This window comes from Cherax quadricarinatus, chromosome 15 (genome assembly GCF_038502225.1).
Source record: "Cherax quadricarinatus isolate ZL_2023a chromosome 15, ASM3850222v1, whole genome shotgun sequence".
Lineage (NCBI taxonomy): Eukaryota > Metazoa > Arthropoda > Malacostraca > Decapoda > Parastacidae > Cherax > Cherax quadricarinatus.
Window position 1 is genome coordinate 5,071,703 of NC_091306.1, and position 5,205 is coordinate 5,076,907.

Genomic DNA, 5,205 nt, shown 5'->3' on the forward strand with positions numbered 1-5,205 from the left:
AGCGTGTTTGATAGGAGTGAATGGAGACAAATGGTTTTTAATACTTGACGTGCTGTTGGAGTGTGAGCAAAGTAACATTTATGAAGGGATTCAGGGAAACCGGCAGGCCGGACTTGAGTCCTGGAGATGGGAAGTACAGTGCCTGCACTCTGAAGGAGGGGTGTTAATGTTGCAGTTTAAAAACTGTAGTGTAAAGCACCCTTCTGGCAAGACAGTGATGGAGTGAATGATGGTGAAAGTTTTTCTTTTTCGGGCCACCCTGCCTTGGTGGGAATCGGCCGGTGTGATAATAAAAAATAAAATAAATATATATATATATATATATATATATATATATATATATATATATATATATATATATATATATATATATATATATATATACGGCACCACTGACAGCCGTGGGTTCGAATCCGATTCGTTCCCTTATAGTAATGCGTCTTGTTAGGCGTCGGTACTATAACGTCTCGCCGACTGCCTGATAGAGCTCAAGAAATTCTGCTACTGACTCCCTGTATGGCCCTGGTGAGTTTAGGGCTTAGTTTTGATGATAACGCTACTGAAAATTCTGGTCACGGATGAGCTGTCATAACCACCACCTGCCAGTCTGACCACAACAAAACATTTATTATTATTATTATTATTATTATTATTATTATTATTATTATTATTATTATTATTATTATTATTATTATCATCATCATCATCATCATCATCATCATCATCATCATCATCATCAAAACTAAGCGTTAAACTCGGAAGGGTCGTACAGAGCTGGGCAAAACATTTAACATTTTTCCACAAACGAGAGTATGGATTCAGTTCTGTGCAGCACTAACACCAGTTATCGTGCTGGGTTCTTTATGGAGGAAGATGTGAGGATGCACTGGAAGAAAATCAGAATGCAGATGTAATATACACAGACTTTGCAAAAGCATTTGACAAATGCGATCATGGCGTAATAGCCCATAAAATAAGTGCTAAAGGAATAACTGGGAAAGTGGGGAGATGGATCTTCAACTTCCTAACAAATCGAACACAAAGAGTAGTGGTCAACAGAGTTAAATCGGAGGCTGCCATAGTGAAGAGCTCTGTTCCACAAGGCACAGTACTCGCCCCCATCTTATTCCTTATCCTCATATCAGACAGACAGAGATATACACTACAGCACCGTATCATCCTTTGCGGATGATACTAGGATCTGCATGAGGCTGTCATCTGCTGAGGACGCGGTTAACCTCCAAGAAGATATAAACAAAGTTTTCCTGTGGGCAACGGTAAACAATATGATGTTCAATGAGGACAAATTCCAACTACTCCGTTATGGAAAACTGGAGGAGATAATAACTAGAACAGAGTATACTACAGACTGGCCATACAATAGAGCGGAAAAATAATGTAAGGGACCTGGAAGCAGTAATGTCTGAGGATCTCACTTTCAAGGATCAGAACAGTGCCACGATCGCACGTGCAAAGAAAATGATAGGATGGATAATGAGAACTTTCAAAACGAGAGATGCCAAGCCAATGATGATCCTTTTCAAATCACTTGTTCTCTCTAGGCTGGAATACTGCTGTACATTAACATCTCCATTCAGAGCAGGTGAAATCGCAGATCTAGAGAGTGTACAGAGATCCTTTACTGCACGTATAAGTTCTGTCAAGCACCTTAACTACTGGGAACGCTTGGAAGCACTTGACTTGTACTCGTTGGAACGCAGGAGGGAGAGATATATCATAATCTACACTTGGAAAATCCTGGAAGGAATGGTCCCAAATCTACACACAGAAATCACTCCCTACAAAAGTAAAAGACTGGGCAGGCGATGCAAAATGCCCCCAATAAAAAGTAGGGGCGCCATTGGTACACTGAGGGAAAACACCCTAAGTGTCCGGGGCCCAAAACTGTTCAACAGCCTCCCATCAAGCATTAGGGGAATTGCCAATAAGCCCCTGGCTGCCTTCAAGAGAGAGCTGGACAGATACCTAAAGTCAGTGCCGGATCAGCCGGGCTTTGGCTCGTACGTTGGACTGCGTGCGGCCAGCAGTAACAGCCTAGTTGATCAGGCCCTGATCCATCGGGAGGCCTGGTCGTGGACCGGGCCGCGGGGGCGTTGATCCCCGGAATAACCTCCAGGTATGGTTGGCTACATCATCTATTATTAAAGTCATAACTAAGCGCTAAACCCACAAGGGTAGTATCGCAACAGGCTGGAGTCTCAACTCAATCAGGCACTGAACCTAAGTAATTCAGTTGTAAGACGAAGGCGCTACCACTAAGTTAAAAGGAAAAAGCTAAACGGGAACAGTGTGTTATGAATAAGGATTATGTGAATGGTAGGTGGAGTTAATGATGTCACTGGAATTAAAGGCAGTTCCGTGTGCCAGATCACGTCTTCCAGACAAAAACCCACCTGTCGTTGCGTCACCTCTCCACCATTGGGAAAAATTCCTTGGACTGTGTCCTAATGACTCGAGCAGAGTCATGGATCAAGAACCCAGCATTTTTCCTGGTTGAAATGACATTTCAGCTCTGTGTATCTCCAAACGGGAATACACAGCCTGGGCCCTGACCATGAATAAGCTACAAGGAATCTGAGCCACAATTTAAGACGTGAAGGCTGTCACAAGGGTCAGTACTCACCTATTGTTCAGAATTACTTTGGCTGATTATTCATTGATTTATATATACAGACTAGTGCCAATTATATACAAAGCCTCCATTATATCACGCTTCCCAGTTCAGAAGAGTTGCATGAGATTTTTATAATATACTTTTTGACAGACACATAGCAATACGTACTTGTAATGTATTCCTTGAGTTTGTGTTTTTATACATTGTTGAAGTACGTATACTACTTAATAACAACAATAGTATTCCCATTTTATACACTTTATTTATTTCGGGTATAATTGGAAATATTTTCATACAGTAAATTATGATTTGAACAAGGATAAAAAAAAAGCCGCATTTAAGACACAGCTTTAATCGTCTTGCTGTAGGAAAAGAGAAAATTAAAAGCTGCAACTGTAATTTCCGGAGAGGAGGAGAATGAGGTGGGTGTTAGTGTAGTTTACGCTGCATGCAATATGCATGGAGGTTTCTCCTCATGACTGTACCAGCTGCTGTGATATGTGCTTTGTGCCCTCTCACTCTTGTTATTAAAGCCTTGTTTACTGCATGTCATCAGTGACTGCTGGAACACGTCTCCACGCACACTCATGTATGTGACTGTTAGTTATAAATTTCTTTGGTTGGCAGCGTTCGATTTGGATATGTGGGCGCCATGCAGTCTGGAGGTGCAGCGGCCGGGGCAGTGTTGGGGTGGAAGGAGCGGCCAACGTGCACTATAGTAAGGTTGGTATAGGGCCCTCGCGGTGGAGGTGGGGTATCCTGGGGAAGGGAGTCCCTCATGGTGGCAGAGGGGCCCGCTGGTGGGGCCCCCTGGCTTGGGGCACCTGGGTTGGGAGGGGAGTGCAGCCATTGTTAGAGTGGAATTTGCGGAGGGGATGGTCAGGGAGTGGGTGACCTTGATCGTGGGTGACGTGGCATGCTTCAGGAAGGCAGAACAGGGAGTAGAGTGGCTATATACAGAGAAACTGAAGAGAATCAGAGGTTAGTAACCCGAGATAATCTAAGAAATCTAGAGGGGGATTATTTCCATTATTTTTGGTTCTCCTAATGAGGATGCGACCCACGACAGTCGGCTAACACCAAAGTATATATTTACCTCTGAGTGAACCGGAGTACTACACGTTAGCAGACTTAGGTCACGTTAGATTAGGTTAGGTTAGCTTATGTTAGATTGGGTTATAGCTGGACTGGGATTACGTAAGGTTAGATTGAGTAAAGTTAGGGGGCTTTTGTCCTAGGGGCTTTTCTTTGAAGCTTTTGTCCCAGGAAGCTTTTCCTTTACATCCACTGCGACACGTGGGGAACCTTGAAAATTAAGACACAAAACGAAAATAAATGAAAATATAGTACAACAAAAGAACTGGCAAGCCAGTACAAGGTGTGTGTCAGACCGACCACCTGTGTTTAAACTGAAACTACTTTTTACCTCGCAGGGAAGTATACGTGTTGGAAACTGTGGGAATAAGAAACATATCCACGATCATGAGAGTTACTGAAGGACTCTAGGTTATTAGAATTGATAAAGCCACCAGTGATAAGACGTATCATTCAGTAATTGTCTTGTGTATATGTGCCTTATTTCCACAGTCTGGCGATTTTAACACCTGTATTTGTGTAATTGCTGGAGACTGTTAGAAGGCGCTTTTATGTTTGAACGTTCCAGAGTACTGAGGTGATATTACAAGACCTGAGTGATATCAGCGTTCAGAGTGGAGGCGACATCTAGACAGTCTTCGGGGAGATGACTGGAAGTAGTTAGATTTACCATGATAACAAACACTCTCAAGGAGGATAGTAGGTAGGCACAAGAATATAACAACAAGTGGAAATAAAAACACTGGTAGCAGGGAATCCTCTCATTACGACGTTTCACCCAAAGTTTGTCTACTAGATAAACCTAGGATTGGGTGTAACGTAATGAAGAGATTTCCTGCTGGTGTCTTCATTTCCGCATGAAGGTTTGTGTCGTCTGTGTGTGAGGCAGCGGCTATTGCTGATAGCTGAGAGGTTATTCATGTATAGCAACAAAGACGCTTCAGAGGAACCTGAACCCTGGGAGGAAGTAAGTTTATTTAGGTACAGGTACACATAAGTATAGTTATCATACATAGTGTAAATTACCTAGGATAGCCCAAAAAGTCAGACATGGATACTTCTTCTAGTATCCCAGGGATACGAGAAAAATGAAGGATAAACGAAAGAAATTATGTGGCCAGAGCTAAGTGCATTAAGATTCTCAGATATCCATTGTAGCGAGAGAACGACTGATTCCAATCAATAATAATTTCGATACTGTGAGCGATAGCACAAAAGTATTACGTGGGAGAAACTGAATAAAAGCCATTGTGCTTAGACACACGACAATGCGTACAGCAGGAATAACTGCCGAGAGAAATACACAATGAATAAGATATACAGAATCAAGTGTTAGACCAAAGGAAAATGCAGCAAAACATGGGGAAAAATGTAAAACAGAAGACTGTGATAGTGGAAAAAGATAAACGAGTGTATGGAAACGCAAAAGTATGAGGATAATGGTATATGAGAGGACAAGGGTAAGAGTACAGTAA